Source organism: Stenella coeruleoalba (assembly GCF_951394435.1).
Source record: "Stenella coeruleoalba genome assembly, chromosome: 17".
Taxonomy (NCBI): domain Eukaryota; kingdom Metazoa; phylum Chordata; class Mammalia; order Artiodactyla; family Delphinidae; genus Stenella; species Stenella coeruleoalba.
The window spans coordinates 50,475,299-50,500,484 of record NC_137163.1 but is presented as its reverse complement, the minus strand read 5'-3'; positions in this window follow the sequence as shown (position 1 = coordinate 50,500,484).

Here is a 25,186-nt window from a genome sequence, read left to right as displayed (position 1 = left end):
ATTCAAACTTCTTTTTGAAAAGATTTGAAAAAATTTAGAAAAATACTTTAACTTACTTGTGTAGATGTCCCTAAACTCTGAATTCCTAGAGTCCACAGGGGTATCTGCAATGTAGTGTTCAAAGTTTTTTAATTTTCTTCAATGCTGTGTTAAAAATGATAAAATTTAAGACTACCCAATTAGATTTACAATCTAACACAAATAATCTGATATACATAGTAAAAGAAAATTTAATAATTATTGAATTTTTTACCATTTCTCAAAAGTAGAAAAATGTGAAGCAACTAGTGCATTAAAATTAACATTGTATTAGAATGCTTCAGTTATAAATCAACTAATAAATGACATCACCAGGCTAAAAATATTTACAGAAAACATCATCAATATTTCACTGTTCAAATTTAAGACATAAAAATATGTTTTCTATATAAATGATTTAAAAGCCATTTTGCACTTTATTGAAAGTGCACTTTATTGAACACACCTCTTGTTGTTCATTCTTTGATTAATCCTACCATCTGGAGAGAAGAAGTTACAAATGTCCTTCATAATTAACAGGTAATCCATATAAGGGAAATATTTAACATTGAAGTAGAAAAACACTTGATTTCTATTGTTGCTTCCCTCATCAGCAGAGTAAGATTATTGATACCACACACACACACTCAATATTGATAAAATAGATTCCCAAAGTCTAGAAAACAATAAAAATGATTAATAATTAGTTAATACATTATCTTCTTTTGCATCTTCCTCTTGTTCATTGATTTTGAAAACAATAACAAGTCTTTTTGATCCATTACTTTATCCCTTGGGGGTTTTCTTTATTTTTCAGTTCTATTTTGGTATTCTAAGAGAATACTTAGCAACACATGGATTATGAATTTTTGCATTCATTAAAGAATATTTATTAAAATCTTACCATGTGCTATTGTAAGTAAGTACTACATGAATAAGTGCACATGTGCACACACACACACATATTGAGCTTATTATTTTAAATTTGTTTATAAGTAGCTCAGCATCTACCTATGTCTATTTCTTTAGTAACACAACTAGACTATACATTTCTGTAGAGGGGAAAATATATGTATTTTTTTTTATTTTTGGTTAACTACTGTTAAACATGTGGCACTACAACTAAAGGATGACAATTGCTTAGATAGAATTACAGTAAGGAAACAGAAATGCCTGAATCCCTTTCTCAATTTTTCTCCTCTCAATATACCTGATGAAAATGCATTCACAGATGAATAAGGCAAAACACTTTTTATTACTTGTAAGGGCTTTGGCGTCAAACCATGATAGACATCCCACCCCCACTCCCAGAGCTATGCTGGACCCATGTGGAACCTCTTTCCCTAAACTTAAATAGGTCTAAAATGTCAAGGCTCAAAGCAGGGCATGTGCTTTTCTCTCTATTTTCACATCAGAACCCAAATGTGAACCCAAAGTCTCAGATCTCTGGGAAGATCTAAGTGCAGCCACCCAAGGGAAAGAACCAGAGCAAAGGAGTGAGATTATTAGATATAACACAAATATTTCCCCTAATTCCAAGACAGGATTCCTCTAGACTGCCTGATCTAGATTTTCCAAAGTCCAGTAAGATGAACAGAAAGAAAATGATAGTTCTTCTTCAGAAGAATTTACCTAGGCAAAGTGAAAATTCTGTAAGGACCATTATGATCTTTAAACTATGTCAGTGATTGCAACTATTAGCACAATAGCCAATAATATCCTTAAATTTTACCAATCCATATTTGCATACTCTTCCTTGAGAGCGAGTGCTCTCTGGTCCCCAGTAGAGACTGCTTAAGAAATAGCAAGAGACAAAGAGGAGTCTTGAAGTTTTCCTCCCTGAAGGCCCAGCAACTACAAAATTCATAGTAGTGTGGAGAAGAGATTACATAAGCTTAATAAATAAATTTAATTACTGCAGTTTTTTGAAGAGTCTTTATAAATCCATGATTCTTAGAAATGTATACATCAAGTCTAATTTTTTATCCCTCAAGGTTTATTGCTTGGATGTGCTACAGTATTTTAACATTTCTTTATGTATTCACTTTTTCTGGCACAGCTTGCCAGGTTCAATTTATTTCCTTGGAAAGGTTTGGAAGATTATTCAGAATTTTTCATAATCTCTAGATAAAATAAATAAATTATATGATAGTGCTTTTACAAAGTTAAAAACTGAGAGCCAAATCTTTTTATATAAAGTATTTTATATAAAGTATTTTTATATAAAGTATTTTTATATAAAATCTTTTTATATAAAATATTTATATATTTATTTAAATACCCACCTGAAACTACACGATCACTTATAATTTAATGCTCCCTTTAATTTCTAACTATTTTGTTTTAAGGTTATAAATTAGTTTTATCACAAAATAATTTTAAATTTTTACTGAAAACTAGGAAAATGTATATGAGACATTCCCTTTTAAGTTGTAGGTCTTCTCCAAATTATATTTAATTGAGACTTCTTGAATTAAAAGATAATAATATAAGACCAGTAAGCCAGTCATAGATAAGAGCCTTCCAATCTTGTGGTTAGCACTCACTTGACACTATATTTGAAGAGAAAAAAGAGAGAGAGATGAAGAGCGTGCACATATCTAGTATGGGTCAGAAATATAATAGACAAGTCATCAGGAGAACTAGCAATGTTATATGTCTGTCTTCTAGGCACTACATTATACATCCTCATTACCAAATTTAAACGTTCTCCAGAAGCTAGATGTATAGCATCTACCCTCTAGACCTTGTTTTCTATCTGCTATGAACTAAATGTTTGTGCCTTCCCAAAATTTATCTGGTAAAGACTTAACTGTCCATGTGACTATGCGTGGAAATTGAGCCTCTTAAGGAAGTAATTTAGGTTAAATGAGGTCATAAGGGTGGGGCTTTAATCTGACAGGGCAAGTGTCCTTACGAAAAAATAAGAAATACCAGAGCTTTCTGTCTCTGTTAAGTGAAGACACAGCAAGAAGGCTGCCATCTGAAAGCCAGGAGGAGAGCTCTTACCAAGAACTGAACTGACCAGCACCTTGATCTCAGAATTCCCAGCCTCCAGAGCTGGGAGAAATAAATTTCTGTTGTTGAAGCCACCAGTCTGTGGTACTTTGTTATGGCAACCTGAACAGATTAGTGCACACTATTCTTCCAGCTCCAATATCCCCACTCCAAAATGTTTTCATCCCTTTTGACACCTCTAATCCATTTATTTCACATCACTGATACTGTACAGTTTTCTTACTTATCTCCTTACCCTAAATTAGATTCTATGGAATGTCATAGCCTATCATGTTTATTACTGCATAAACTCTTGGCCTTCCATATGTCATAACAGCCTGGTTTGATTTTCTGAATAAAAGTTACAGTCTGATATGTTGGATTTTCTTTCTGCAATTCAGTCAAACCCTTGCCTTCTATCACAGAGACTGGAAGACTGGAAACTACATTTCCCAGAATCTCTGACAGCAAGCAGGATTATAGGTTTAAATTGTAGCAAGTGCAAGAGATATTTACAGCACATTTAAATATTGGGAGTAAAGTAGACAGGACTGTGGGCTTTGGCAGGCCACTGATATGATGTTTTTCCAGAAACTTCCAAATATCTTCCTGAGAATCATTCATTTTGATGCTGCAGACAGCTGAAAAAATGTAGTGAAAGTTACTTATGATTATCAGTACTCCAAAAGCCCCTCTAATGATGTTTTAATACCACTTGTTTACTCATCCCGAAAGCTTAAATTATGCTTAATTAATAACACTGAACATTGGTTTGCCTATGTTTGAACTTATATAAATGTATTCATTAAGTATGAATTATTTTGCCTAGCTTCTTTCATGCAACATTAAATATGTGAAATTAATCAACTTTGTTGCCTGCGCTACAGTTACTTTATTTTCATGATAGTATAGTATTTCTTATGTATGAATATGTAAAACTGATTTACTCTACTGTTGACGAGAAATTGGATTTCAATTTGGGACAATTGCAAAAAATGCTTTTATAAACATTCTTGGACATTTTTGGGGTACACACATATATGGATTTCTCCCAAATATGTGTGTGTGTTTGTGTGTGTGTGTGTGTCTAAGAAATTGATGGATCATAAGATATGTGCATGCTGAAATTTAATAGCATTTTCCAAAGTGTCTGTAATGATTTACATTTCTAACTGCAATGATTTAAGAGTTGCACCTGTTTCACATCCTTAGAATCACTTGATATTGTTGATATTTTTAATGATTCCATTACTAATTCTTGAATGAGTAGTGATATCTTATTGTGATTTTAATTTCCATATTTATGATTACTAATGAGGTTGAGCACAGTCTTATATGCTTATGACCACTTGAATATTCTGTATTTTAATGAGCCTTTTGCCAATTTTTCTACACATTGGCTTGCCTGTCTTTTTCTTATTAATCATAGTAGTCTTTGTATATTCTGAATATAAGCCCTTTATGAGTTATCTATGTTGCAATTATATTTTTTTCAATTTGAGGATTGCTTTTCACTCAATGGCATTTTTTGATGAACAGAATGTTTTCAATTTTATATAGTCCAATTTATTAGTCTTTTGTTCATGGTTTCTGATTCTTGTGTCCCTTAAGAAAAATTATTCAGCTTTATAAAGATAGGTCTATGTTATATTCTAAAACATTGTTTGTTCTTTCACATTTTAATCTACAACCAAACTAAAATTGAGTTTTACATATGATGTGAAGTAGTAATTATTTCATTTTTTACCATAGGAAGAACTGATTGACCCTGCACCATTTATTAAATTGTTTACGTCTTCACAACTACTCCACTACACTAAATTTGTCAAAAATAAGGTGTATGTGTATGAATGAGTCTCCTTCTGAGCTAATTAATCCGTTTCATTTATCTATTTTTCTCTTTATATCAATTTCACACAGTATAAATTACTGTATCTTGATAATAAATCTTGTTATCATATGGAGTTTGCCTTCACACTTTTTTATTCTTCTTAAGATTTTCTTATTTATTATTGGTTATTTTGTTTTTCAAATGAAATTTATAATCTGCTTTTTAATTTCCTGCATATTTCTTATATACTTTTTCTGTATTTTTTATTCTTTTGCCTGTCTGGACTTTATTCTAAATATTTTCTTCTGATTTATCTTCCAATTTACTAATTCTTTATTCTGTTTATAGTTAATCTGCTGTTAATTTTAACCATTTGTAACTGTATTTTTCAGTTATAGAATTTCAAATTTGTTCTTTTTTTTTAACCTTCTAGTTCTCTGCCAAATTCTCAAATTTGACATTTAATTCCTTGAAGGTATCAGACCATTTATTTTAAATTGCATGACTCAAAACTTTATTATCCATATCTCCTGTGGGTTTGTTTCTATTGTCTATTTGTTCTGTTGCTTTTTAGTTCCATCTTATCTTCTAATATGCCTGGCTATTATTGATTAAATGAATGTTGTATATGAAAATTTGTAAAGTTAATTAGGAACTCTAGTGTTTTCCTCTAGACACAATTGACTTTTTGTTTTGTTTGTTTGCTTGTTTTTATATTTTGTTTTCTTCTTGAAATCCAGGAGAGCAATAGTCATATCAGTTCACCTTCATTTAATTGCAAATATTTAAAACTGGGTTGGTCTAGTTTCTGTTCACTATTCCTTCAAATTGAGGCCTTTTGAAATACTAATTGGAAGCCTGCAATATTCATCAAGGCCCACACTTTTCTGTGGATCTTGAACTTTCCACAAGAGAGTTACCCCCAGTCTGTGTATCTGGAGCTCTGCTCAGCTTCTCAGTCTCTTTGATGCTGTTTTGAGAATGGTCATCACTTTGTAGAGAAAAGTCACCCCCAAAGTTGGGCTTAATCCTCTAGATGTCTCTTTTCTCTCAGATTTTGATCTACAATTCCTCACTGTTTAATTTTTCTCTGATTGCTTCAAATAATTGTTTTCTTTTTACATATTTCCAGCTTTTCTCTTAGTAGGAATCTTGATCCAAACCACTTAGTCCACCATTGCCAGAAGTGCAATCTTCATTTATGATTATTTTCTTGTATTTACATTCTATGTGTAATCCTGATGGCTTCACGTAAAAACATATCCTCCAAGTAATAAATTCTTATTACCTCCATTGCAACAATATTCCAGTTCACCAGAATCTTTTTTTTTTCACATTTTACTACTTTCTTTTACATACTACATTAATCCAATAAGAATCCAGTTGGTGTCACCTAAATACCTATCTCATAGCCACCAAGTCTTATTACCTCCATTATTAAAATATGTGAAGCCTTCATAACCTCTTGCCTACACTACTATCAATACAATGGATTCCTATATGGTCTCATGGCTTTCACTCTTGATATTTCAAAACTTATTCTGCACACATCTATCAGAGAAGTAATTTTTATAGGTAAGTTAGGTAAGATTACTTCCCTGCTAAAGTTCCTCCAATGCCCTGCCATTTATTCAGAATTAAGACAAATTTAATGGTCAAAAAGACTCTATATGATTTGACTCCTGTTTATTTCTCTGACCTTCTCTCCTAATATTTTTCTTATCTCTCATCCTGACCAAATCATCCGGTCTTCAGAATGTTTCTTGAATGGGCACAGCTCGTCCCCAGTTCAGGGCCTTTAAACTTGCCATTTCCTTAGACCAATCACCAATGTCTCACTGCCACACTTTATTCAGATTTCTGCTCAAATACCATTTTCTCAGTGAAGACTTCCTGGACTGCATTTTAAAATCACCTTCCCATGTACATCCTAGTTACACATACCTTATTTTGTTTTATGTTTCTTTATAATACTTCACTACTTTTATAAACTTACTTAAGCCAGTTTTTGTCATACAAACTCTTACATTCTTTACAGCACGCAATGGCAGCCACTAAAAGTAGTTAGAAGAAAATAAAGATGAACTACTTCCTCATAATCTTACTATTACAGTATAATGAAAGTTTTCAGACTGAATTTTGCCACTCGTACAAAGATTTGTTAAACAAATAACTTACTACCAAGCAAGTACCACAATAATTTATAAATAGTTGTATAAATTATAGAGTCCCAGCTCTCTGTCTTCTTAGGTAATCTGATAACTACCTTTTATTAAAGACTCATCTGAGGCAGACAGAAATAATTTTAGGCAAGGTTAGTTACTCTTATTCTTGGAATCAGACAAGTGGAAATCCATCCAGTCAGTGGTTAGACAGAGGACTATTTATGGACCAAGTCTTTGGCCTTATCTCTAAAGGCAAATGTTATAGGGTTTGCTGGATTCTTATAGCTTATACCCAGAGTATACAAATGTGGGTGTGTCTCTAAAATATTTAACCCATCCAAACATTTTGAATGCCTTTAATTTCATCAATAAGAGTCCACCATGGTCATTACTAAAGCATTAAGTATTTATAAAGACCTCTATAACAAAACCTCTATTAGTAATTGCCTCTATAGTTCATATTTATAATTTTCTGACAGTTCCTGGGGTATAATATTTTAGTTTTAGCAGCTAACTGCCACATAGTTGAGGTTGAACAAGGTATCACATATATAATATAGCACTGTCCATTCCAACTTTTAAAAGTTATAGATATTACAATAACTACATGAAATAATAATATACATTTGTTTCCTTGTTTAGTTTTACACTAAAATAAAAGCTCTTTGAGGGCAGGCCTTTGTCCTGTTTATTTTTATTTTCCAATATCTATAATAGTGTCTAACACATAATGAGTGTACGATTTTTTGAAAGAAAGAATAAATGAATGAATGAATAGGTAGATAGATTAGATGATAGATAGAGAAATAATTTAAGTTAAATTTAAATAAATTAACTTTGTTCCACAAAGAGTTCTTGAGTTCTTGAGTAAATCTTGACAGTTAATTAGTCACCACTTGGGTAAACCTTGGCTTTGTGTTTTCAAGCTGTTTTCCTTTGCTTTAATTGATAACAGATTCAGGAATTAAAGTATCCTCCTGGAAAAACACTTGTATTTATATCTCATAAAGCTCATGATAATTTTTCTTATCATCTTCCAGATTTTTTTTTTTTTTTTGCGGTACGCTGGCCTCTCACTGTTGTGGCCTCTCCCGTTGTGGAGCACTGGCTCCGGACGGCAGGCTCAGCGGCCATGGCTCACGGGACTAGCCACTCTGTGGCATGTAGGATTTTCCTGGAGCGGGGCACGAACCTCTGTCCCCTGCATCAGCAGGCAGACCCCCAACCACTGCACCACCAGGGAAGCCCCTCATCTTCCAGATTTAAACACTTGTTCTCAAATCTCTACTTATTTTAGCTGTGTTTTATTTATCTTGAGTATTTAAAGCCCAGAAAATAATTTCCTTTTTTCAATAAAGTTATTTTCTTTTATGAAGTTCTTTTAAATTTATGACCAAGGAGGAAGAATACTTAGAAAATATATTTCATAATTAATATCATCTTTGAACATGATATTATAGGATTGGTAAAATGCCTTCTTACTAAACAATTGCCCACCTTAACTTTATTTCACTCCAACTTTCTTCCTCCAACTTTGCCAAAATTCAGTTAAGATTAACGTGGATTCTAATAATTAGATACTATTTCAAAGGGTAACTATGCTCAAAATCTGTGTAAGTTACCTAAAGAAACTAAAATTTCTTCTCTATCCCTTACTTGAACAGTAATAATACAATTTTCACATAGCAAAACAGCATAAATATAGGTGTAGATTAATTTTCTTACACCATTAGGATTTATAAGTTCAGTATTTTTCTATTTTAACATTATCATGGGAGGGAAAGAATGTTCTGTATTTAGTAATCAGGCAATCTAAATGTATTCTAAAAATGAAATAAAGAGGTACTTGTATTTTTCTTAGTGTCTCATGACTTCCCACCTGAAAATAATTTTATCATATTTTGATAATATTTTAAAAATCATACACAATTAACCATTTAAAATATCAGGACTGGTTTAAATACTTTTAATAATCACTTCCTCTTATTTTGATAATCACTTCCTCTGGTTACACACTATTTATTGGGCCTAGGATTTGTTCCAGGAAGTATCTTCACCTTCCTTTTAAACATATACATTGTCATCATTGTTAATTATATGGCCCAATAAAGCCTGCGTGATAAACAGCATTGTTCAACCAGTTTTCCTAATATGTTTTATTAAGTTCTCGTGGGTTTAGAGATAGTAGGAACTACATCTCTGAGCATTTAAGTGCTTTGCTGCCCTTAAAACCATTACAACTGAGAAATTTTATTGCCTTCTTGAGGACTTAGTGAGCTTTTCATCAGTTTGGTACAGAGCTTACCATTTTGCTCTGTCATGTTTTACTGACTCTTTTGCTGGACCAGGAACACCTAAACTTACCCAAGTTTATAAGGAGTCATCTCAAATCTCTATCAGAAATTACAATATTTTGCACTTTTGGGGCATAACAGCTGATATTACTTAAAGCTGAAATAAAATAATTGGTACAGGATTAGGTTAAGTGATAGTTGTCTCATATAAGAATTCCTACAAAACTTAGAGAAAATTGATGTGTATACATAATAGCTTAATTTGTCCAAAATACAGATATGATAAGGAAACTTAGTTTATAATAAATATTAACCAACTAGTTAGTACTAGTAGTACAATTTTATTTCCAAGATAACCTGACATTGCAAGGCTTTAGTTATCTCATTATTTTAATTTTATTTATTTATTTTTTTAATTTTATTTATTTCACTGTGTTGTGTCTTCGTTGTCACTCGCACACGGACTTTCTCTAGTTGTGGCGAGCGGGGGCTACTCTTCCTTGCAGTGCACAGACTTCTCATTGCTGTAGATTTTCTTGTTGTGGAGCATGGGCTCTAGGAGGAAGGGCTTCAGTAGTTGCGGTGCACGGGCTTAGTTGCTCCCTGGTATGTAGGAACTTCCCAGACCAGGGATTGAACCCATGTCTCCTGCATTGGCAGGCGGATTCTTAACCACTGTGCCACCAGTGAAGCCCTATCTCATTAGTTTTAAGCTTATACTGTATACAATGCATAGAAAGAGATGTTCCTATTTTTATTGAGATTGAGTACTAAAAGAGATGACCTAATTATCATGCAGTTAATGATATTAAAAAGATAATACGAATTTTTAAAATTTAATTTATTTATTTTTTACTTTTATTGAATTAAAGATTCTTTAAATTCTTTACAGTTTTCAAAAGTTTTACACACGTGATTTCATATATTCCCATTATAACCCATTTTTCCCCCACCCCTATATTTCCTCTCTCCCCTTCCCTCTCCCCACTGGTAACCACTAGTTTGTTCTCTGTAAATGTGAGCCTACTTTTGTTTTATTCACTAGCTTGTTGTATTTTTTAGATTCCACATATAAGCTATATCATACAGCGTTTGTGTTTCTCTATATGACTTATGTAACTTAGCATATGCCCTGTTGCTGTAAATGGCAAAATTTCATTCTTCTTTATGGCTAAGTAGTATTCCACTCCATATATATGTACTACATCTTCTTTATCAATTCATCTGTTGATGGACATTTAGTTTGCTAAAAAACAATATGAACTCATACATAAAAAACATGGATGAATCTCATAAACATACTGTTGAGCAAAAGAAGTCATATACAATAAAGTATTTACTGTATGATTCCTTTTATATCAAGTTCATATACATGCAAAATTAAGGTAATATTATTAGAAGTCATTATAACATTTACCTTGGGAAAGAGGTTAGTGACTCAAAAGGAACATGGAAGCAATTCCAAGATGTTATTAAAGTTCTGTTTCTTTTTTTTTTTTGAAACACAAATATGTTTTTTTGACTCTTTTACAAAATTTTATTTTATATTGGAGTATAGTTGATTAACAATGTTGTGTTAGTTTCATGTGTGCAGCAAACTGATTCAGTTATACATATACATTTACCTATTCTTATTCTGTATGTAGGCTACAGAGATGTGTTCATTTTGTGAAAATTCATTGAATTTATGACTTGTACACATCTTTAACTATCTGTTATGGTTTCATTAAATATGCATTTTATATCTTTCAAGTAAAAATTTGACCAAGAAATTAAAGAAAAATAGAAATGCATTTATGACCTCACTAATCACTAGAAAATGCACAAACTATACTTAGGAAGTAATTACAGACTTGTAGAATACAATGATCTTCCCAATACAGAAATTTAGGGAACCTATGCAATCTGAAAAAATAAAATAAAATAAAGAAAATGTGCTTAACTCTAGATTCCTAGCCTTCTGCTTCAGTCTTCCTAACTTTGTTATAGTTTTTTGTCCACACTGATATGCTTTTAAGAATTGATTGATATCCACAATTCTCTTTAGTTTTCTTCATTATATTATGCAAAGAGATGATTCTGGTTGTTAAAATTAAGTCTCAGTCTCCCTGATCTGATCTTTGTACATTCATTCTCTGAGAACTCCAATTTTCCTAGGACATCAGACTTTTCTCTATTCTCTGACTAAAAAACATAATTTTTAAGTAGATTTTTAAGGCCTAATATTGGGAACATTTTCTTTGGAAGTTGAACTGAAATATTTCCTCTTAAAGCAGATAGTGGTGACACCACCATATTTTCAGGATAACATTAACATTAACATGTTCCCTATTACCATCATGTCCCAATATTGTCCACCAAATCAATAGCAGGTGGGTGTACAATAATTTAAACATTTGATGCTTGGTACTTTGTGGACTGCATTTACATGCCACAAAACTATTTGCTCAATAAATCTCACTTTTAAGACCCTCAGAGTTTCAATTACAACAAATTCTTTCTACATTTACTAAGTATGTAACTGAAAACAGAAGTAGGAGAAGGTGTATGACAGAAGCAGCCTAAAGTCACTAACTGGTGCATGGTTATGTTTTTAAATGGAACTAACTATGCATCTCACTAAGGCAGTGAGAAAATCCTTCATCTGTATTCTAGCATAGCGAAACCTGAAACTGTAATCAAAGCTTGGAAAAGCATGTGTTTAAGTAGAGATCTCCACTGCTCACATCATTTTTTCCTTCATCTTCTGTAAGAGAGTTTATTTAAATTCACAAATTGTGGAGTCAGTTGTGCTGTCTGGACTAATAAAATGACACTAGAAAAATATCTCTGCCTTGAAAAGAAATCCATAGGACTAGATAGAACTTACCTCCCCTCATAAAGCACATCTGGAAAACTTATATTCATTATTTCAGGCTCAGCTCCGTATCCTCTCTTCTGTGGAGCTCTCTTCAGCTATCCCAGGGCAGGTGGAGTAACTGCTTCCTGAGCTCAATTAGTAACTTCCATGCTATGCATATGTGCTCAGGAATTTTTTGTATTATCTCATAATTATTCGGTTTCATGTTTGTCTGTCCTTGTGGGCTCTGGAGTAAGATAAAATAGTGATCTGGATGGTGGATTTTTCTATAATCAGTTTCAATCAAGTGGTCAAAAAAAAGAAAAAAGAAGGTGGTTGAATGAATTAATGAGTAAATGAATAATAAGCAATACTAGTTACAGGAAAAGACTATCACGGACTTCAAGATTTACTGGCATCCATTAGATCATTTAACATAAAGAATTGACAGCAAATAAAACATAAAAGAATCAGTTTTGTCCTTGATCCCTGTAAAGAATTAGACAATAAATGTATTTCCATTTAAAAGTTTATAAAGGAGTTTATATTTTCCACATTCTCAAAAAGAGAAAAGTTAATTTTAGGTCATTTCCATTTAAAAATCACATACTATTTCAGGACGAGGTTGTCAGCAACTCTGTCCCAGCTTTATGTGCTCACAATTGGGAGACAGATCTCAGCACATAGTAACACAGAGGAGGAGTATCAGGCAACGTGACTCATATTTCCTGAATCGGTTCTCACATTAGGGAAAGGAAAACAATTAGGTAAATGAAAATACAGATGATCCCATTTTTTAAACACAGATGAGTACGTAATTGTTTAAATTTTAATTTTTTTTCCAAGTTTATTTCCTCTGGGAAATAACTCTCTGTTTTAGATCCAGAACAGAATAAAGGGCCATTAGGAATCATATCATCCAATCAAATATGACACAGTTGTCCAATTCCTGACAGCTTTTTCTATGTCTGTCCTTTTCATTTCATTTCCTCTTTTCTCTAGCCAATTGTTCTGTACCATCATATCTATACTACTTAATACAAGTTGATTTGTGTTATCCATTATTAATTTTGCATATAGTATTTGTCATCTGGTTCTTTAAAAAGATGTGTGTCTTATATATTATGTATTAAACATCATTTAGGGGTTGTCGTAGAACACAAGAAATTATAAGAAATATATTTATACAAAATAAATTTTCTAAAACTAAAAAAATAGTTCACCCTAAATATGGTATCTGGAGGCATTGTACTTGAAAAGAAAGTCTAAATATGTCAGAAATGTCAATATATGTAAAACACATTAACAGAATCCACTAAAAATCTACTTTGTTTAATAAAATAAAGCTATTTCCAATGAAAAAAATCTTCCTAACCTTATGTAAAAATAAGTAAATAAAATATAAGATTGTTTCCTCTCATTGCCCTCATGGCTTAGGTGCAGAATCATTATATGGATTTTTTCCAAAATGTTATAATAAAACTTTGTTCAAAAAAAGGAGTTTATTCATAGGCTTTCACCTATAGATGCTCTATCATTACAACCAAAGCATCATGTAAATTATTAAAAAGCTTAGAGTATTGGGTGACAAACTTCAAAAACGAATAGTTATAGTGTGACTCTGAAAGATCATACAGGGTCATCCAATATAATTTGCAACTCCAGAAATAAGATTTTGAAGTCAATTCAGTCATGCCATAAAAGAGGAACCAAAGAGCTTTAGATTGCAGAAATATAAGATAAGCTCCCATATTCTATACTATGGTCCAAGCCATATCATCTGAGAGTACAATTAAAATAGAAAATATTTACAGACAAAGTCTCGTTTGACATCTTAATAAGATGGAGACATTGGAATCCAGAATATAAATATTGGTCTCCTAGTCATGTAAGTGCATATATGTTTAGAGAGACTAAAAAAAAATAAAAATGGTTCTGATGAACCTGGGGGCAGGACAGGCAGATGCAGAGAATGGACTTGAGGACGTGGAGAGGGGGAAGTGTAAGCTGAGACGAAGTGAGACAGTGACATGGATATATATACACGACTAAATGTAAAATAGGTAGCTAGTGGGAAGAAGCTGCATAGCATAGGGAGATCAGCTCGGTGCTTTGTGATCACCTAGCGGGGTGGGATAGGGAGGGTGGGAGGGAGACAGAAGAGGGAGGAGATATGGGGATATATGTATATGTATGCCTGATTCACTTTGTTATAAAGCAGAAACTAACACACCATTGTAAAGCAATTATACTCCAATAAAGATGTTAAAAAAGTTTTTTTTAATAAAAAAATTAAACATAATAGCTTAAAAAAAATCTTAGGATTACAAGAATCTCCTAGGTACTAACACAAATCTTGACTTGATGTTTATCATAGAATGTATATACCTTGAATTCCTGTGCTGTGGGAGTTTCAACAAATTAAAGCAACCTCCTGTGTTTAACACACCATATTAAACTTTTGTAGAGAAAGCGTGGAATGAAATAAACAGTGGAAAGGAGGTTAAAATGACACAGAAGCTGATAGCTTTTGCCCGTTAAAAAACCTAAACCAAGTGATTATTAGTTGAAAGCACAATTGTACTAAGCACAGTGCAAACATAATTTTTTAATAGGGTGTAGCTCACTAAAAAGGCTACCAACCCATTTTTGGCTGGCAAAGTTCTTCCTCTCAGAGAAAAGTTTTGTAATTCTTTGCTTGTATTTTTTGATGTGGATAGATTGGTGAGGTGGAGGGAAGATGTTATCCAGTGTAGCATTGGAAAAAGCAAGCCCAAATTCTACTCACAGCTCCTTTCTCTCATTTTCTCCTAACCCAAAGCTGGATGTTTAAAATTCTGTTTCTCTGTCTCTCTCTCTCACTGTGGTTTACACATATATATACACACAAACCTGTACACATACTTATTCCTCAACAGTCTGCCATTTTAAAAAGATATGAACATTGGTTTTTATTTAAAAAAGGTTCAAATTCTTTAAAGAATGAATAAACATTTAACCTTGAAAATGTTTTCTATTGCCTCAGCTTATATTCACCCCTCCCTTTTTGATTCTCTTTCCTTTAATATTATATGTGTTCCTCTGGTTTAAACGTAACTAAGTAGTATTTTTCCCCATTAGTCATGCATCAATTTAGTCTAAGCCCTTTCTAAATGCCTTTTAGCAAGCAAGCATCATTATTATGTGCCAGTGATATTGAAATAAGCAAATTATTCTGTTGGCCTGGAGGAGTAGCACATAATAAGAACAGTGAAGGGGCATGCAAATAGGTAAACTATAATACAAGGGGATACCTGCTACATTAGAGATATAAAAGAGTAGAAAAAAGAGCCCAGAGGAAGTTTCCACCAACTCTACCTGGGGATGGTAGCTGAGGCAAAACTAAGGAGGAGCCCTTTGAGTTGGATTATCACATTGGAATAGAAGTTTGCCAAGCAGAGAACAAAACACAGAGGAAACCTGCTATGCAAAAGAAAAATTATAAAAAGAATAACAATATGAAAATGGGTAGGGTTAGATGGCAAGAGATGGATCTAATGAGGTAGACATAGTCCAAGATTAACCTCACTGATTAATTTATTATTAGCTAGAGAAAGATTTTGTCAACCATGGGATAATGTTAAAATGTGAAATACAGTTTCTCTGCCTTCTGTTCAGTAAAATTGTAGATATTGTGCACATTTATCCTTTTTCCTTATTGATAAATATTACTTTCTATAAGTTTAGAATAATTCCTGAGAATGCCTTCACCCCAGGAAATATTTCCCATTCCAACCCTAAGCCCCTTCAAGATACATTTGTATGAATTCTATTAAAAATCAACACTGGGCTTCCCTGGTGGCGCAGTGGCTGAGAGTCCGCCTGCCGATGCAAGAGATACGGGTTCGTGCCCGGGTCCGGGAAGATGCCACATGCCGCGGAGCGGCTGGGCCTGTGAGCCATGGCCGCTGAGCCTGTGCGTCCGGAGCCTGAAAAAAACACTTCTCTGCTGGATTCTAGGAAACATTTACCATACAATTGGTTTTCCAATTATCTGGATAAAAATTAATTTCATTATGCATATGAAAATTATAATTATTTCTCTGGGAAACCAACAGAAAAGTTTTCAAAGCTGATAAAATACAATTATACAAATATTTATCTTGAACAAACTTACTGAAATTCCCAGTGAACATGAGGTTACCAACACCCTTTGGAGAATTTTCCTTCAGGAAAAATAAAAGAAAATCTTGACTGGCATTTTTTTGTCTAGAAAATGTAAATTGTTTTGTTTTGTTTTTAACATCTTTATTGGAGTATAATTGCTTTACAATGGTGTGTTAGTTTCTGCTTTATAACAAAATGAATCAGTTATACATATACATATGTTCCCATATCTCTTCCCTCTTGTGTTTCCCTCCCTCCCACCCTCCCTATCTCACCCCTCTAGGTGGTTACAAACCACCGAGCTGATCTCCCTGTGCCATGTGGCTGCTTTCCACTAGCTATCTATTTATCTATTTCTTTTACGTTTGGTAAATGCCACTCTCTCACTTTGTCACAGCTCACCCTTCCCCCTCCCCATATCCTCAAGTCCATTCTCTAGTAGGCCTGTGTCTTTATTCCCGTCTTACCCCTAGGTTCTTCATGACCGTTTTTTTTTTTTTCCTTAGATTCCATATATATGTGTTAGCATATGGTATTTGTTTTTCTCTTTCTGACTTACTTCACTAATTTTAAAGCTAGGCCTAAAGCAAACAAATGTGGACACAGGCATCTGCCACTGTAATTTCATATTTATATATTCTTAAATATATTTGCGATTATGATACAAAAACATGTGAACCAAGTTACAAATGTAACCATTTTTATTTTAAGTGCTAAAGAAGGAAGAGAAAAACCCCAGAAAGAAAGAGAAATTTAAAAAAATCAAAGGATTTTTTTTTTTACCATACTAGTTTCAGTGAGAGAAATTGTAAAGTCTAAAACTTTGCTTAATTCCCCTAAACAAATACCACTAAGGCCATTAATAAGATGCAGTGAGGCACACTAGTGGACACTAAATTGGCTATCCTTTCTCTTTATTGAAGTACACTTGACTTGCAATATAGTGTTAGCTTCAGGTGTATAGCATAATGATTCGTTCTTTTTTTTTTTTTTTTTTTTGCAGATTATATTCCATTATAAGTTATTTTAAGGTATTGGGTATAACTCCCTGTGTTATACAGTGAATCATTATTGCTTATCTATTTTATGTATAGTAATTTGTATCTGTTAATACCATACCCTTATTTTATCCCTCCCCTCCTCCCTCTCCCTTTTGGTAACCATAAGTTTGTTTTCTATGTCTGTGAGACTGTTTCTGGTTTGTATTTAGATTTGTTTGTATTTTTTTTAATTCCACTTGTAAGTGATATCATTTATTTGTCTTTCTCTGTCTGACTTATTTCACTAAGCATAATATTCTCCAGTCCATCATGCTGGGGCAAATGACAATGTTTCATTCTTTTTATAGCTGAGTAATATTCCATTGTATGCATGTAGTACATTTTCTTAAGCCAATCACTTGTTGATAGGCAATTGCGTTACTTCCATGCCTTGGCTATGGTAAATAGTGCTGCTATGGTGGCTATCCTTTGAGTAAGCTCTTCCTAAACCCTGAGATAAAATTATATTTGAAAGAGAATTGCTTACACCTCACATCCTACCCCCACTCGAAGACTGACCCATCTCTAATTCTGCCATATCCTAAACTAGCTATCTAGTCTGAGAGCAAAGTGATTCTGAGACATAAAAGCAAACTTCATTTCATGCTTTGTCATGTATTTATCATGTGGAATTTCAATTTAGAGTGTTCCTTTTCTGTGTGAATCATACCAGAGAGCAGTGGGCCATATGACCACAATGCAACTCAAAATCCCTGTTGCCTCATATGGGCGTATACTAGTTGTGAAATGAAGACATGGCAAATACCTTTGAAGATAGTAATACATGGTTCTTTCTAATTCTTTAATAGATTTTGAATTACAGAAAGCTCACAAAAGTGGCTTAACCTGAGATCTTGTATCGTTCATTCTTTCATTTATTAAAACCCTACTGAATACTATGCTTTACTACTACCCATTCTTTAACCAATTTTTCAAATCAATTATGTCCATAACTAGCTCAGAATTTCTTTGCAAATTCTGGTACCTATGGTATGTTATTTTGTTATCATGGTTAACTTGATTAATCCTAGACATGCTGAATCAAATCAAAACTATAAAGTCATCTTTGATTTGCCCCTCAAATTTACCCCCACATTTCTTTGATGAGTTTCTCTTTCTTCAAATGAGCAGATAACTGAGGAACTGGACGACAGAGCTTGAGGTAGACTTTAGTGGTAAAAAAAAGCAAAACGAGGCTAATCGGTGACATTATCTCCTGGGGTTTCTATACAGGTGCTCTTCTAGAGGGGAAATTCCTTGAGTTCTTTTGGCTGGTCTAATAATTAAACTGAGACAAAATAGATTAACAAGAGGAAAAAAATTTAATCCATATGCACAGAAATCTCATAGAAATAGGGCCTAAGAAGTGGCCAAAACAGACAGCTTTTATACTTTTTAGACAAAAGAACAATAAATTTGTGAGGAATTGACAGGACAAAGAAACTTAGGCTTTGGGTGCTTAATTAATGAAAAATCTAAGCAAAGTTTGGGCTTTGCATACTAAATTAGTAAAGAAGTAACAAGATTCGCTAGTATGGGCTTCTCTGGCCCTGAATTCCCTGTTTCTGGTGACAAGGGTGTCCTTCTACCTCCCGATACAGGGAGGGTGGCTTTCACATGGCAGATTTATTTCCTGATTTCAGGGAGACAGAGGAGGATCAGAGTTTCTTACATCAGCTGGCTCTCAAGCAACTTCAGTTCAAAATAATCAATACGTCATCATGGCATATTTTGGGGCAGCCTGCTCTGAACCTTATCAGTGCCAAGGTAGAGTTCAGACCTCCAAAGTCAAATTCAAACAAGGTAAACATAGAAGGAAGAACCAAGATGAAATATATTTAGGGAATTAGGAGAAATAATTGGATTTGGAGTAGTTTTGAACCACGGAGGATAGTGAGTCCTAGAGTCATTTCCTACTAGAGAATCACATGCATGTTAAAACTTTTTATAGAGTCTCTCTGGGCATGTGACTTCAAGGACATACTTGGAGAAAATAAAGGAGTTATCTGAAAAGGGAATATTCATCTCTAAAATATTTTCCAAGCACTCTGAGATTTGACCAAATTGAATTTTTACTATTCCTTACATAATCCCTAAGTTTTTCTACTTCTGATTTAGTTCTCCAAGTTAATTTCAATCTTTCAATATGCAAACCATCATACATACTTCAAAAAAAGCCTCAATTCAAATTCTACCTTTTTTATGAAGATAATTCAGATTGCCTTAATTTGGGAGTAATTTATTTTGTCTTTGAACTTTGATAAAACTTTTCCCCAACCCTTGTAGCACTTGTGAGTTAACCATACTACATATAGTTAAATATATATAAATATATATTTTCCAGGAAGGGGGACCCCTTCCAGTGCCCGAGTGTGGGCTCTTGTCTAACACTCAGAAACGAATTATCCGAGAAGACAAAGCAAGAGACTTTATTGGGAAGGGGCATAGAGCAGCAGGGTAAGGGAACCCAGGAGAACTGCTCTGCCACGTGGCTCACAGTCTTGGGTTTTATGGTAATTGGGCTAGTTTCCGGGTTGTCTCTAGCCAATCACTCTGACTCAGGGTCCTTCCTGGTGGCCTGTGCATCACTCAGTCAAGATGGATTCCAGCCAGGAGGATTCTGGGAGGTTGATAAGACATATAGACTGGAGTCTCCTTTCCTTCTGACCTTTCCCGAATTCTTCCAGTTGGTGGTAGTTAGTTAGTTCTGCATTCCTTACCAGGACCTCCTGTTTAAGATAACTCATGCAAGTGGTTACCTAAGGTGCCTGGCCAGAGCAGGTGGTTTCGGTCAGTGGTTCTCCTAATGTATATAAATATAAACATATATATTAATACGTGTGTGTGTGTGTGTGTGTGTGCAATAGTTCCTACTACTTTGGTAGGACTTTCAGTCTATTTTATTTTTATAAGTTCTCATTGTCTATCACTGTTTTATAGATAATAGGTGTTTAGTAGAAGTTTGTCAAATAAATGAAGGAAGGAAGAATGTCAGGAAGGAGGAAAGGAAGAAAGGAATACAAATGGACAGGTCTTTGAGAGCTACTAACCCACATCTGCCTTGGAAATTTCCTTTAAGTTCTCTTTCTTTCCCCTTTTCAGTCTCTTGACTATAAATATTAAGTTAAAAATATAAGATGACTTAATTATCAAAGATTTCCTTATGGTTTCTTTACTAAAATCAGTTCAAGTTTTTTAATTGCTTCCAGTATAAGAAGAGAATGAAGAAGTCTTGAAATATTGGAGAACAAAAAAAGCAAACAAAACCTCTTTGGCTGAAAACCAAAGGTTGTTGCCATTAAAGCAGATAACTGGGGAAGAAAACAACAGTTAAGGAATCAAGGAGGCTTACACATACATTCCACCCTCATTCCCTGAAGGCAAACGAAGAGAAAGAGAGTCCTAAAACTCACTGTAGGAGAGTGAGTTTCTTTCCACTCCCACAAATTAGAAACCTAGATTTTCCAAATAGAAACAAAGGTAATGGAAGTTAAGTAAACTGTTTGTAATCTGACTTAGGTAGTTCATCACCAGGTATAACGATGCTCCTAAGGGAAGTATCTTACAAATATCTTATTAAATAATCAGTTTATCCATAACATTTCAGAAGACTGCAGATCTAACTGGTGAGAATGTCTATTCTCTCCTTCCTCGCTATGTATTGGTAACACTCCGTGGGAATGTGATGTTACTGCCCTCTAATGGGTGGAATGTAACAAAATTACCTTAAATTAAAGTGTATAAGAAAGTATCCAATGGTGATGATAAAGACTATATTTGTTAAATTTGTATAAAAAATGTCAATTTACAAAACGTGTGTTTTGTATTCCTGTAAAGTAAGTAAAAGACGTATTATTAATCCCATTTTAATAGAGTATTGTGCAGTTAAAGAAAAGGAATGCCCATGCTCACAAAGTTAATAAATGCAGTAGCTCAAGATATAAAGAATGCGTTTTTATGGGTTCTTTGTAAATATTTTCTTGATGTCATAGCACAGGGATTTTACTGCTTAGAAATTAAACTTAGAAAATCTATTCTAATATCTCATATTTAATGAAAGATACCTATAAATGTATGTTTCAAATTGTACATTAAAATGTAACAATACAATAAATTGAATATATTTGTGTTATACAAATACATTTGTATTGTATTAAAACATGCTAAATTAATGTTTATTTATTTTCAAATAAATTATTTGTTTCTACCTTCATATCAATAACATTAAGTATTTACTGTTTTTTTGAGTGATATGCATAGAGTCATAGCATTTTAGTACTGCACAAGAGTTTCAAGTCCAAATTCTCATTTAAGAAATGAGGGAACTTAGGCAGAAAGAAGTTATGTGAACTGAACAAGTATTCTTATCTTGTAAAATAAGCAGGATTGAATTGGAATTTTTTCTTATTCCAATGTTTTCCAAACTGTATTCTCAAATATAATCATAGTTATCTTAAGATATAGATATGATTCACTCTGAACTTTATAATAAATTACAAAAATTAGTGTTAGCATAAAATGAATCGCTGTTATAACGTAGGACCACCATATCAATTGGTGCCTATACTTATGTCAGACAAAGGCAAAAGGATGTCACTTCATTCTGCATGAACTAAAGATTTGAAGTGATTCCATTAAAGAAAACTGGTGACAGAAGTGGATCAACACATGACAAACTAATCATGACAGTAGTAGCATACCAAATCCAAGAGAACCTGCTCCATAAATATTGCTAAGTGACTATTTTTGAATGTGCTAATTTGAAAGAGTGCACTAGTAGTATTTTGTAGTAAGTACATGAAAAAAAACAATTTATGTTCCAGATTCCAATTTCAACCATATTAGATTAGATTTTTAATGTCTATTTGAGTAATGAAAAATGGTAACCTTATCTTCAAAGTAGTAAAAAGACAGATGTATTGAATGATACCTCATTAATTATGAACTTAAGTCTTATTCTAAAATAGCAAACAAGTTCTGAAATAATACCATTCATTAGGTGACCAGGCACAGCCTTCATTAATAATACTGAAGTAAAGAAACAAAACAAGACAAACAGTTATAGAATAAATGTAAAAGAAAATTTTATGCTGTATCTTTCTACCTTAACTCCAAGTTAGCAAAACCACATCATATTATTTTATTTTATTGGTTTTACTATTTTGTTTATATTTAACTTGTAAACTTCTTTTGGCTTTATAGTTCCATAAGAGCTATAAAAATAATAAATCTAAATCTAGTTTTCAATTTGTATATACTTTTAAGTAACTTCATAATAAAATAATTGTCAACTATGCATATATGGGAGCTTTTTTCCCTTTAAAAGAGAGCTAAGTTTTACAAGTATAAGAAAATCTATATTATAACAAGGTGACATTTAGTGGCAGGAAAACACATTGGAAAAGAAGAATAGAGTGTGGCATAGAGGCAAAAGAAATAGCCATGGTATGACTGCTTTGCAAAGGGATTTAAAATTGCATCTTAAAAATATTCTGTTTTCTATCTCAATAGCTTGAGAAAATGAAAGAAACATATTAGGAAAAATCTTAAATCACAGATATTTTACCAGTCATGTCTTTCATTTTGAGTCCTTTATTGCATTTATAGCATTCTTATTAATATTATCAATATGTGATAATAAGTATAAACTTCAGCATAGAATAGAACAAAATTAATTTAGATAAACATAGTCTCAACCCTCCAGGATCCTCACATGTAAACAACTCACAGATGGAAAGTTCCACAAACTCGTGAACATTTTAATCACAGACCAAATATGTTTCAACAACAAGACAAACTGAACTGAACTTGGAATTTTAAGGCTTATTTGCATTAAAATATTTACTCTTCATGGAATATGTGATTGCATAATATGGAAGAATCATTTCTCTCCTTATTCACTCATTCAGTTAGTCAATTACTCATGAATGATTTGTTGAGTACTCATATGCAAGGCACTAGAATCAGGCAATTTTTCTATCTTTAATGTCATTCTTACTGTTCTTCACCATTTTTCTGTTCTTTGCTCTCTCACACACACATTTCATTGTCCAGGCTCTCCCTACACCAACTAGTATGAAAGAAACAAAGAACTCTGTCTTAAATATATATATATATATATATATATATATATATATATATATATATATATATATATATTCCAAGTTCTTTCCCTTGCTTATTTTCTGGTAGAAACAAAATGAAATGGAGATTGTGTTTGTCAAGGTTTGGAAACCCAAACACACATTCACTGAGAAGTATACCTTTAAAACTTTGATCTAGTTAAGATAAAGATTCTGGAAAGAGTCTTATCATTTCTAAAACTCAGCCTTTTTTTTTTTTTTTTTTTTTTTTTTTTTTTTGCTTAGGCCAATTTTTACTTTTCTGAGATCTAGGAAAATATTTTTGTATTTTTATGTTTGTATATGTACTTTGTTCTTTTATTTTATATTTAGTATTCATCTATCTACACTTTGAGATAGAGTAATTCAATTATTGAAGAATCGTTTTGATCATTAACAGTGATAATCCCTTCTTCTACCTGATTTCTAAATATATTTGGCTGCTGATCATTTTGTAAATGTTTTTTAAAAAACAGTAGGAGAAAGAAAATAGCCCAAATTTAAATTTGAACTGGAAGCTGGTGGTAGATAAGCAAAAACACAAAAAGCAAACTCAGGGCCCAATGCTTATTAAGGCCTGACCTAGAAGCATTTGAATATTGAACACTGACTTTAAGCACACTAACAAAGCAGCCAGAAGTCACTTTATAGGTTCCCTCTTTGCCATCTCCCATCATATTCTTAACTTAATTTGCCTCTAGTAATGCACTGTTGAATTTCCTACAACCTAAGACAGCATCAATTTAAGATATACCATTTTTTATGTGCCACTAAGGAAAATAATTTTTTGTTTTTTTAAATTAAATTTATTTAAACTAAAAACACAAAACAAAACAAAAACAGTTCACTCATTTCTACCCCCAACCCCACCACCTGGCAACCACCAGTTTGTTCTCTCTATCTATGAACTTGATTTAAAAAAAAAAAAAAAACTTTAAGATTCCACATGTGAGAAAGATCATATGGCATTTGTCTTTCTCTCTCTTACTTATTTCACTTAGCATAATGCCCTCAAGGTCCATCTATGTTGTCACAAATGACAATATTTCATTCTTTTTTATGACTGAATAATATCCCATTTTATATATATATATATATATATATATATATATATATGCCACATCTTCTTCATCCATTCATTAATCGGTGGACATATAGGTTGCTTCCATATCTTGGCTACTGCAAACACTGCTGCAATAAATATGGTGGTGCATATATTTTTTTCAAGTTAGTGTTTCTCTTTTCTTCAGGCAAATACCCAGAAGTGGAATTGCTGGATCATATGGTAGTTCTACTTTTAATGTCTTGAGGAACCTCCAAAATATTTTCAATAGCGATTGCACCGATTTACATTCCACAAATGGTATGTAATAATTCCCTTTTCTCCACATCCTTGCCAACACTTGTTTTTTTCTAGTTTTTTTGATTATAGCCATTCTAAGAGGTGTGAGGTGGTATCTCTTTGTGGTTTTGATTTCCATTTCCCTGATGATTAACATAGAGCATCTTTTCATATCAGTTGGCCATTTGTAGTCTTTGGAAAAATATCTCTTGGGATCTTCTGCCTATTTCTTAATTGGGATTGTTTGTTATTTTGCTGTTGAGTTCTGTGAGTTTTTCATATGTTTTGGATATTAGTCCCTTTTCATATATATGATTTGTAAATATTTTCTCTCATTCAGTAAGTTGCCTTTTCATTTTATTGATGGTTTTCTGTATTCTGCAGAAGCTTTT